The sequence below is a fragment of the Danio rerio genome, chromosome 21 (genome assembly GCF_049306965.1).
Source record: "Danio rerio strain Tuebingen ecotype United States chromosome 21, GRCz12tu, whole genome shotgun sequence".
NCBI classification, from domain to species: Eukaryota; Metazoa; Chordata; class Actinopteri; order Cypriniformes; family Danionidae; genus Danio; species Danio rerio.
In genome coordinates, this window is record NC_133196.1 from 6,928,727 (window position 1) to 6,941,277 (window position 12,551).

Sequence of the window (12,551 nt, forward strand, 5' to 3'; positions counted from 1 at the left end):
TCTATAAGGGGCCTTAACTAATATGTACTTACACAGAAATTAATAGTTTGTTACAATGTACTTATTGTGTAAATACATGTATTTACTGTGTACTTGTGCTTGCTTAAATACCTGTATGTAATTACATCGGTAATTACCTTCTGTAATTACATTTGTAAATACACTGCTGACCATTCCGTACACCTTAACCCACCCTTAAACCTACCCATGCCACCAAACCTGTCCATAACCCAACCTCTATCCCAACTCAAGAGCACCACAAGTGTTCTCAAATACATTATGAACACAGTAAGTACATTGTATTTATTTTTTGATGTAAGTACATAGTAGTTAAGGACACTTAATATAAAGTGGGACCATGTTCAACTTGATTTGTTTAAATGAGTTGTTACTTAACATGTAAGTCACTTGCGATTGACGCGCCTTGTATATACATTTATTTATTTATGCTCACTTTTATGCTGATTGTCTACGTCATATTTTTTGAGTTCACATAATTTATTAAAATACTTAAAAAACACATGCAGTTGATAAACTTTCACTCTATTATGATTAAACTCTAAATCAGGCATGTCCAAACTCGGTCCTGGAGGGCCGGTATCCTGCAAAGTTTAGTTTCAACCCCAATCACACACACCTGGTCAGCTAATCAAGCTCTAACTAGGCGTTCTAGAAACATCGTTGCAGGTGTGTTGAGGCAAGTTGGAGCTAAAATCTGCAGGACACCGGCCTTCCAGGACCGACTTTGGACACCCCTGCTCTAAATCTACTATATAATTAACTACAATCCCAACTCAACATTTCATATTCTGCGAAGTAACTATCGCGGATGCACACATTGCGAAATCAATGCTGATACAATACATTGTGCAGCTCTAGTCCATATTTGACCCAACATTTGGTTACAACAACCCAGCATTTATTTATTTTTTATTTTTTTGGCATACAGTGTATGCTGTATTCTGTCTTTTAGATATACAGATAGCGTGAAAGATGATGCATTACGCAACAAGAATTTGCTAAATTGCCGTCTTATCAATTCAAGCCAAATTGATTTGTATTGCACCTTTCACAGCGCACATTCCATTCAGGACACTTTAGAGAAACTGATAATGTCAGTGCTTGAAATATCTCAATGTCTTCATGCATTGTAGGCACAGATTAGAGTTTATTGATAATGCAGATAACTTATTAAAACAAAGAATTAAGCTGGATGAACAAAATCACCAACTAAAATGCATACAGTGTAATAAATAAACTATAATAAATCTGAGCAATATACACCACAAAAAGCATATTTAAAACAAGAATCATTTGATGAGATATTAAAAGACTATTTAAATCTCATAACAAGGTTTCTGTCAGCATGCCAAAAATCCTTTCTAAGGTGTTGCATCTTCAAATAAGACATCTCGAGCTCAGTACTTAACTTCTCTAATTGAAAATAGTTGGTAATCGCAAACAGTCAGTCTGTAAAAATGCTACCTGACTGGTCCAAAAACATGCTACTGATTTTGCCGGTCCTTTAAAACACTAACAAGGCCTTCAGGTGTGTGTATGACATATACATTAAGTCTACAGTATAGAGTAAGATTTAATTAAGTCTACTTAGTGTGTGTAATTCAAACTTTAGGTAATTAAAAAAGTGCACACATATTCACACATTTTATAAGACATGATGCATTAGCTGAGGTTGTACCTGAACACACACACACACACACACACACACACAAACACACACACACACACACAAACACAAACACACATACATACATACATACATACATACATACATACATACATACAAACACACATAAAATCACACATCTTTGTCGGAACTTCCCATACATACAAACAAAAACAAACACACAACTTGTGAGTTCTTCCCATAGAGGTAATTAATTTTATCCTTTAACAATTATATTCTGCACTGTAAAAACTCAAACAATCGATTTGTGTTGGAACAACATGAAGGAATTAAACAAACTTATTAGTTTTTACAAATTTACGTGGATTGAACATAAAACAATTAAGTTGTCCCCCAAAAAAACTCAAGAGTTGCGTTGTTTCAGCCTATTTTAAAAAAGTAGTTTGAACAAACAACAAACGATTACAGCTTAAACGCTTAAACCCACACTCTAAAAATATTGTTTAGACAAAACAATAAAAAAATAACGCAACAGCTTGCATTAATATATTGAAGTTACGACAACATCTAACAAAATTTAGTTCAGACAACAAACGTGATTATGTTAGCTAAATATTTTCCTCATTTTTACACAGCAAAAACCTCAAATGTATGAGTTGAGTACTCAAAAATGTTGTTTCAGTTAGTTTTTTATTTTAAAAATCAAAAACATATCCAGTGTTATGTACTTAATTACATGCACATTTTCAAGTTTAGAACCCCAAATAAATTAAGTAGCTGAAATTGTTAAATTTTTTGTTTGTTTTCAAATTTACTGTTCATGCTTGTAAGAAATACATTTAACAACATTTTTGTTTTTCTGTAGTTTTTTTTTATTTGTATTAAACCACAGGTTTTCATTGTTTTACAAAACAAAAACATGTACTGTCCCATATTATCAGTGTAAAAAAATAACATAAAACATTAGTGTGTTGACCTAAAAATAAAAAAAACAACTCCATTAGTCTGAGTTATTAACCCAATTTCTTTGGGTTGCTACAAGTTTAATATTGTTTTAAAGCAACTGACAGATATATTTACCTTTAAATTAGCTGCTTTTTTTAAATTGACGAAATTATCAATATTTTCCTGTTTTGAAAACTTAATAAAATTATTCTGGTAACTTAAAAGTTTGAATCTAATCAGTATTTTAGAATTTTTAAGTTACAATAATGTATTAAACTATGTAGCGGTCACAGAGTTATTTTTTAGAGCGCAACCCTAACAGAAACCCTTTCAGTTTTACATTTTCAAAATACTTTATTCATGCATGTGGAGCAAAAAAAAAAATCCCCACAAGGTGACTTTTTTTGATACTACTATAATTGGATGTCCCCAACTTTTACACAGACACATCGGAGTGCACATCTGGACATCTGAACCCTAGCACATACACACACCGAAACTGATCACATGCTCACATGGACATGGACCTGTTTTATTATGGGCTGGCTGTGTGTTTAGATACTCGCTGACACCTCTGGTTTGTTTATGTCAACACAGGGAAATGGATCAGGATTATTATGGTAGTTATACTGCTTGTAATGTTGCATAACACGTTTCGGTGAACTGTGCCAGACCACTATACAAATGAGCCTGAGAGAGCATTAAACAAACAGTGAGCACTGAGAGACAGAAGCAGAGATGAAGAACACACTTAGCAAACTCGACCACCCTTGGTTATTTCTGACAAGTTTTTGCAATCAGCCATGGCACTGTCACACTGTCAATGTGTGCACTCCCTGGAGAAATAATGAAACAAGTCTGGAAAACTCACATGTTGATGTTCAACAAGTAGATAGCAGGCTGTCCGCAGGGTTTTAAAAAGTTTTAAGCTGCTAAAACTTAATTTTAGGCCTTGAAAAGTCTTACATTTACAGAAATATTGTGTTGTAGGTCTTAAATCTTATTAACAGGTCTTACTTTTCCTATGTCGATGAAAAGCTACTCATTCAGGTCAAAACAATCCAATCACCAGCAATCCATCTCAATAGACGCATTACCATGTTTGTAAACATTCAGGATGCACGCAGGGAGGTTGCAGAAAAAAACAGGAGCGCTAGCATTTACAGCGAGGGAATGACATCCGATGCTGTACAGAGTTTGCTCTTGTCTTACAAATAAGATATATTGATTACATATTATATATATCTATTATTGACATAATGCTTTTAGTGTATTATAACAGCTTGTCACCCAGTGAGAAGCACGGCTATTCTGCAAAATTAACGTTAAAGTGAGCGGCGTTCATCTGACAGGTCTATTTGCGATAGCACCCTCCCAATGAATCTTGGATAAGACGAAATGACCAAGCATCCAGCCCCAAATATACAATCTCACTGAAACTCCAAGTGATTTTACAAGAGAGAAGTTAAAGGCATACAAGTTTTTGGATGCCAACAATTTTGTTCTGTGCGATCATGTTCAAGAAATAATATTAATAATATAGCATAATAGCGCTTAAAACCGAGGTTCTGCCTAGCCAAAGACAAGGAAAGAAGACGGAGCTATACAAGGTGTTACATTTAAGTCCCTTTTTCTAGGGGTACGAGGACAAAGGTAACAAAAATAAATAAAAAATTAATTAGGATAAAAAAAAAAAAAGATATCAAATTTTAATTGTATTGAATTAATAATAAATTAATATTTAATAATGTGCGTGGAGAATCTCCTTTTTCTCTATCCCAGCATACGTTCACTTTAGATATAATAATAACAAAAAAACTCTGAAAAGAGATTTCAAAAGAAAAATGTTATCTTTTATTCACTGTTTAACAAAATCAATATTTTGTTTTTTTACATTTCCAGACAGGGTAAACAAAAACAAAGAGATACTTAAATGAAAATTATCCTAACCAAAATCATTATGAGAGGGTAAGGCCAAAATAACCAACAAAACAAAAACTTCCTAAATTAACAAAAAGTTCTAGATTTCCTAATATATATATATATATATATATATATATATATATATATATATATATATATATATATATATATATATATATATATAAAGAAAAACTCAAAATCAATGACAATGCTCTTACCCCACAACCTGGCTAAATCCAGAAACAGGAGGAAACTTAAAGGATAAACCCAAAATAAATCACCACTTGTCTCTCTACACAGCTTACTTTACACATAAAGTTATGTGTAATTAAAGGGTCACGAAACACCAAAACACATTTTTTGAGCTGTTGACAGTCGTATATGTGTCCCACACTGGTAAAAACACTATTAGGACACCTATATTTCACTAAAAAGTGTTAATTGGTTGTTTTTGCGTTATTTCAAGCAAATTTGTACTTCCGGTTTGAAACTAATTTTTGAAGCAGCGTCACGGTCATGACATAATAGCGTGTATTCCAGCGTGCAGACTGGGCATCTGTGCCAGAGTGAGTCTTATTACGTCTTACAGTGTGATGCATTAATGAATGAGTAAGACTTGGTTCAAACCAATCAGCGCGCTCTATTGTGCAACTTCATTAATATTCATTAATGTCACCGTGTTTAGACGGCAGAGACGCCACGTTGTGTTGGGAAAACAAGCGTGAAGTGTTGCTTTTATAGTTTGCTGCAGTTAAGTTTTGTTTTCATTTTCTCTCTGTGAGAGCTCAGCTGGAGTTACGTGTGGATTAACAGTGTACGCGACGCTCGACAACAATAACTTGCGTGTCTAAGGAGGAACATTGTTTACCTGAGAGCTGTTCTCATCTGCAAACGCTGAGATCCGGATTCGCTTGTAGTCTCCTCTTAATAAAGACGCGGCTCTAGTTGCTGGTGATTGTCCTGTCTCTACAGATTTGGTAAGTGAGCGACCAGCGCTCTTTGTTTATTCAGTTTGTTTGTATCGAACTAAGTTATCTATTACACCGAGTGTAAACATGTTAGCACCACAACCAAACTTTAACCTCGTGTAGGATTTTCACTGCATTTTGTGACCGGAATAACACACATGGCTTTCTGACGTTAACTGCTGTGTGCATCTAAGTTTCCGGGAAATGCGGAGGGTTTTTTTCTCTCATTCGCGGTGCGGAATCAAACATTGCATGAAAAATACACTCTTAGAGCAGTTCCTCGAATCAAATATCTCATTTGTCGCGAAGGGCATGACTGAATTCCTTGAATTAAAGTGCCAAATTGCAGTTAAAGTCCACCATTTAATAATTTGGCAAATCATTCGAATACTGATGTCCATGTAAACACAGTCACTTTCTCCCGTGTGTGTGTGTGTTTTGACTCTGAAACTCAGCGGGTGCCCAAATAGACACTCCCAGACCATCCCTCTTTAGTACACTCCCCCCTAAACAGAGCTGGAAACGCCCACTTTTCTGACTTTTTCCAGCAGGTGTGAAAACACCCTGCTGAAACGAGGGGGTTTCATGGCCCTTTAATTATCAACAAGCAAAACGACTGCATTCTGACAGCAAACTGGGGTATGTGAACTTACACATAGAGGTAAAGTTGGTTTTATAAATGCACATTCTGACTTTCTCCTTAATAACATCATTTCATAAAAGTAATTTTTGCAAACTCTAAATAGCAAAATCATATTAGCAGCCAATGACTATCAAAGTACAACATTGTTCACTGTTAAATAAACAGTGTTAATGTTGTTTTCAAGTCACACTTGCAGGTTAATTTAGACCGAATATTCAAAGTGCCGTGGTAAACACTATAGGAAGTGTGTCACAAGTTGTCACTAAATCAGTGTGTGAATATAAAACCAACTTTACCTAAATAACGTACACTTTCACGTCTCATTCCTAGCATTCAGTGTCCGCAGTTTAATCAACCATACTGTATATAATATGTATGTGCATATATTCAGCTATGATGAAAAAAAAAAGTTTGTTTGTTTCGACACGTTTTTTAAAATATGTGGCTAACAAATAACTAATCTTGACATTTTCTAAGAAGAAGATTTCGTCGAAGATCCATTAGAAAAAAATCCTTAGTGTTTAGCTGCGTATAAGTAAAATTTCATTACTAATGGTCTTAAAAATTGTTAAATTTGACTTTAGGAAACCTGCAGAACGCTGAGGTCTGTTTAACATTTGTTTGTGTGCGTCACATGACTAAAATGCGCCATCGTTTTCGAAAGCCTATATTTCTGCAGTCCACACTTCAACGAAAACTGCATTTTTCAAATGTATCTTTGGACAGCATTTTTATAAAGATTCATATTCATTTCTCAAAAACGGCATCTAAGTATGAACGGAAGGCTGGAATGGAGAGAAGTTTTTGAACGAAAACTTATAAGTGTGGACATTGAGGCTGATTTATAGTTCTGCATCAAGCTGCAGCCTTCACGCGGTAGCATAGCCCTCTCTGTGGCTGACGCTCTCCTCGAAAAAAAAAATGTAACTACACTTCACAACGACACATAGCACAAGCTATGTTTTGGTCAGCTTGGTAGCGCTGAGCAGTGCGGGTGGGGGTGAGAGCCGCACGAACCTGTTGGAGCGAATGTTTACGAGTGTGGAGTCCTGTGAAGAAGCTCCAGAGGGAAATTTTTGTTTTGTGTTTACTGTTTACTTTATGATTAAAGTTGTTGCCAGTAACCGCTTCTGAATAAGCGAGTTTTAGCTACTTCTACATTAAGGTAGCATTCAGAAAAAACAAAACACCAGCGAAGAAACTCAACACAGAGGCACATAAACACCTTACTGCTAGCTAGTGTTTTGGAAGTGTTATTGCAAAGCAATATAAACAGCGCAGAATTATAAATCAATGGCAACGTGCAAAGCAGGCGTCGTGTGTCTCGCCGATCACTCGACGCAAAAGTATAAACCAGCTTTAGTGTGGCCTTAATTGTAGCTTTTCTAAGACTTAGATGCAGTTTTTGATGTTTTACAGCTTCCTGTGAGTGAAGCCACTAAGTGCTTGTGCTGGTCAAAGTTTGTATGTTTCTATGGAAACAAGCAGCTCACACACAGGTGCAGGATGCAGGACTCAGAACAGGTGTGGAGCAGGATGGCTTTCCCTTGTTCACACCTGCTGGAGCAATTCAAGAGCTCTTGTGATAGTGCAGACCACCTGCCCTTTCATTTAGAACACACACACACACATTTTTAGAACACACATTTTACATTCACATATTTAGAACACACACTCTAAATTTATACCTTTAGAACACACACTCTAAATTATTATGTATTTAGAACAAACATATATTTATTTTCATCTCAAGTCATCTTTACAAATCCAATTAAAGGGGGCCCTAAAGCTGGTCTGTGTCTGCTCAGAATTCAGTGTAAAGACGCTATGCTTCATTAAATGTTTATGTAAATACACAATTTTTGAAAATGTATGCAGCTTTAGATTTGATTTCTGTCCTCCCTTTGGTATGTACAAATGGTTTTAGATCTGGAATGGTTATGACTTGAAGTCACATAATTTGCAAACAGAAGGAAACAAAAGAACAAGAACAAGGCCGCTTAACTGCTTCATATTTTTGTGAAAGCAATGATAAATCTTGCCCTGGGATTTTTTGATGAACAGAACACAGAGCATTTATTAAATATATACAGTCAAGACCAAAATTATACATCCCCCTGGCAAATTCTGACTAAAAGTTACTTTAACCTGCAAGGTTTTTAACTGGAAATGACACACTTCTCGCAAAAAAGGCAATAGAATAAAACACATTTCTCAGCTATTATTTAAGTTTGAACAAAAACTTTAAGTCAGAATTTGCCAGGGGTATGAATAATTTCGAGCTTGACTGTATATAGTAACATAAATGTCCTGACTGTCACTTCAGTTAAGTTTAATTGGTCTTTTATGAATAAAAAAAAATTTAAATATATAAATTTAAAATATACACTCACTGGCCACTTTATTAGGTACACCTGTCCAACTGATGGTTAACGCAAATTTCTAATCAGCCAATCACATGGCAGCAACTCAATGCATTTTGGCATGTATATATATGTATATATTTATATATATCTTACTTTTGGATTCGGTGTATCATGGCTTCCACATAAAAAAAATTTGAAATAAAACTAATTTAATCACTAATAATAATCAGAAATGTTTTAAATTAGCATGTTAAAATAATTTCTGAAGCATCGGGTTACACTGAAAACAATCAGTTTTGCAATGCATGAATACATTTTTGTTTAATAAATATTTAAAATATATAAAACAAATTGTATTGTATTTTACAATATAACTAATTTTATTGTATGTCCATGAAATGACTGCAGCCTTGGTTAATTTAAATGCTTATTTAAAAAATATTCTCTAGTGCATCGACATATAGCACCCAGGTGCTCGCGGCGACCCGAGTTCGATTCCCAGCTTGAGGTCCTTTGCCAGTTCTTCCCCTCTCTCTGCTCCCCATATATATATAGCACACAGATGAAGTCAGAATTATTAGCCCCCCTGTTTAACAACACATTTTAAACATAATAGTTTTAATAACTCATTTTTAATAACTGATTTATTTTATCTTTGCCATGATGACAGTAAATAATATTTGACTAGATATTTTTCAAGACACTTCTATACAGCTTAAAGTGACATTTAAAGGCTTAATTAGATTAACTAGGCAGGTTAGGGTAATTAGGCAATTCATTGTATAACGATGGTTTGTTCTGTAGACTAAAGAATCATGGGGCTGATAAAATTGACTTTAAAATGGTGTTTAAAAAGTTAAAAACTGCTTTGATTCTAAACAAAATAAAAACATATAGGACTTATACACATACTAATATACACTGTAGCACTAAAACTGATTGAGAGTGAAAATGAGGACATGAACTCTGTTGTGAAACTCTGTTGAGTCACAGCAGCTAGGAAATATTTAAATTAATCTAAATGCCCATTATATAGAGCGAGAATGAGGAAAAGCGAGCGGCAGAACAAGAGAGAGTGTGTGTTAGCCTGAAGGCAGGACTAAAAGAACCTGCTTTGTGACATCATCTCTGTGGCTTTGATCCTGATTGGCCGAGAGGACAGCAATAATGAGCCTCTGAGGTGTTTGAAAGCGAGCGAGAGAGAGAGAAAGAGATGTTGTTGTTCTGCTGTCAGTGTAAAGTCACTTTTCTCTATTAATACTGAATGAGCGCAGTTGGGATTTCTTTCCTGTTGTTTCGGATGTTTAACAGCAGCTTTGTTTGAGTCGGACACTTTTGGTTTTTGGAGAAATAGCCACATTGACAGTCCATCAGTGAGACAGGTATAATAATACCCTTCACACACACACACACACATCTATGTTTTAAAACCGGTAGACTTTGTTTGTTGTCACATTTGAATGCATTTATATAATCTCTCTACTGTTTAATTAAGTGTCGATTGATAGTGATTTATGTATTGTTTTAGAAAATGGCAGCTGGAGAGCAATGAGAGTGAGTCAATCTCAAGCCATTTAAAACCACATTTTTATGATTCCTAAATAATTGCTGTGCATGCAGTTTATTAATTATGATACCATATGAACTATTTATACTGTTAAAATGGAGTAATCACATTATATGACTGTTTAAGGGCCATTAAAGGTGGTGAGAATCGAAAAATCTACATAATAACAAAAATATTCTGAAATCTCGCTGTTGTGAAAAGCAAAACAAGTTTATCTGCATGTCAATCAGCTGACAATTTGATGAAGCTTCCAGATGCGTTCGGCTGAATGTTTAACAGTATTGTGGGTGTGAATAAGATCATATTGTGATGGGTTTGACATTGGTTGCTGCGATGTTGTTTAGTTTTGCATGTGAACTTCTCATTTCCATATGTAAATATAAGGCTTGTGTGTGTTCAGTTTGTTTTGAGTACACTACAATAGATGGTTCACTGATACAAATATTAAACCGAGTTTTCTGGCTCAGTGTTTTCCCATTTATTTTTTCCCAAAGGGGTTTAAAAATACAATTATTAGAAGCCACAAACTTGATATGAGTACAAGTATATGAAAATAAGACAAATGTGCAACATTGAGGAGCTACAATATCACAACCGACTCAAAATCAACGGATGAATATATAAAACTGTGCATTTAAAAGTTTCAGTCGTGTAAAAATCATTGAACAATATTTCAAACAAACTATTTCTACAAATTTTATACCTTGCATTAAGAGTGTGCGCAGCTAAATGTCTATTTAGTGCACTTTGTTAGCTGCAACCCTCTGATTGGTGGGATTTTAACACAGCATTATGGGTAATGTAGTTTTTCCATTAATTCCGCTCGTTATTAAAACAATACTGGAATATTGTCAATGAGTGGTTTCAACAAAAGCACACACAATCAATTTAATCACTTTCCAAATAGAGAAAGTGGATAAAGGTTTACTTTCAGAACTGTAGTGTGCAGTTTCAAAGCATCAAACGGGAAAATATCATCTTAATTTGTAAAATTCAGGCTATTAGTAATACAAACAATTGCATCATTGGTCAGCTTAAAATGGTTTGATGTTGATTCAGTTTATAACCACAGTCTAATATTATTTTATTTCATATATATTTTAGTATAAGTAACATTTATTCACCATTTAAGTAGGTTCAGTGTTTCAATCTACTTTAAATGTAGCAACTGTAACTGGGTTACATTCAGGGCCGGATTAACCAATGGGCATTATGGGCACAGGCCCACTTGGCGCCCCTACAAGAGGGGGAAAAGTGCCGATTTTGGAGTGTCTATTTAAGCTAAGTGCAAATAACGCACCTCGTTGGAATAAGCTGGTTAAGCGATTCCACCCATGACTGTTTGATTGACAGAGACAACATAACTAAGAAGCGCAACAAACAGCAGCGTGACTGGCGTAGTTCGTAAAGCGCATGGCAACACGTTTTGAACCTGGTTCAAAACCTGGTTTTGAATCCAGTGTCTGATAAACTCATTCTTCTTATTTCCCCCACTACATATCAGATTTTGCCTACTCTTCATCACAAGGAAGACAAGTAGTAATCATTAAGAGGTGTTTGTATTATATAAGACTCAGATTCATAGAACTGGATTGCAGAGGTGTTATTTCCAAATCATATGCATTATAATTTTGTAGAAGTTATACATTAAAAATAGCCATAAATATATATTTTAATACTGATTCTGTGAACTTGAACAAGTATATTTATTTTCACTAGTTGTATTGGTATTTTTTTCTCAAAAGTATGCTTTAAATGATATACAGTACATATATTTCTAGTCTACAAATATTAAACTTATTTTTATTTTTAAAATGTGAGCAATACATTATAGATTGTTAATTATAAAAATATTATATAAATCTAATTTTTTTATTCAACTTTAGGGGTGCGGCTAGGTAGGGGGCCTGCAAGGCATTGTGCCCAGGGGCCTCCAAATTCTTAATATGGGCCTGGTTACATTTATTCATTTAGCAAACACTTTTAACTCCCTTAGAGTCCCTTAGAGTGTTTCATCATTTTTGAACACATTCAGCTGATTTCCATGTCTAGTGGGAGCACTTTAAGCTTAGCTTAGCATAGAGTATTGAATCGGATTAGACCATTAGCATCTCACTTAAATATTTCAGCTACAATAGGTAACTTTGTAGGTAGGCATGGTCCGGTATTACATTCTGACAGTATGATAACCTTGCATATAAATATCATGGTTTTACGGTATCACGATATTGAGATTACTGCTCTAAAATATATTCTTTTTAAACGTCTGGGTAAAAAACAAAACTTTTTCCCCCTTTGTACACAATATGTTTTAATTTGGGAAACATCTAAAATGTTTTAGAACAGTAAACATGTCAGGCGCAATAATGGAAATGAATTACTGACTTCAGCGGTCTTCATTTGTTTATTAAAATTATTACACTGGAATGAGAGTTTAGTTCCTGCATATCGGCCTAGAAAATATCAGCTTTTTATTTTCCATGTAACCACA

The 12,551-nt window shown here is 34.7% G+C and overlaps 1 protein-coding gene and 1 long non-coding RNA gene across 6 annotated transcripts in view; one reads left to right on the forward strand and one right to left on the reverse strand.

Annotated features, from left to right (window-relative positions):
* The window catches only part of LOC137488778 (uncharacterized), a 385,094-nt gene that overhangs the window by 308,090 nt on the left and 64,453 nt on the right, over positions 1-12,551 (reverse strand). The gene's annotated exons all lie outside the window — the stretch shown is intronic.
* The window catches only part of shroom3 (shroom family member 3), a 150,774-nt gene that overhangs the window by 59,331 nt on the left and 78,892 nt on the right, over positions 1-12,551 (forward strand). The window contains 1 exon segment of one of the 5 annotated variants that reach the window (NM_001278851.1): positions 9,675-9,875. The exons of the other annotated variants lie outside the window; for them this stretch is intronic. The gene's annotated coding sequence lies outside the window, so the exon portion shown is untranslated. 5 annotated transcript variants of the gene reach the window in all.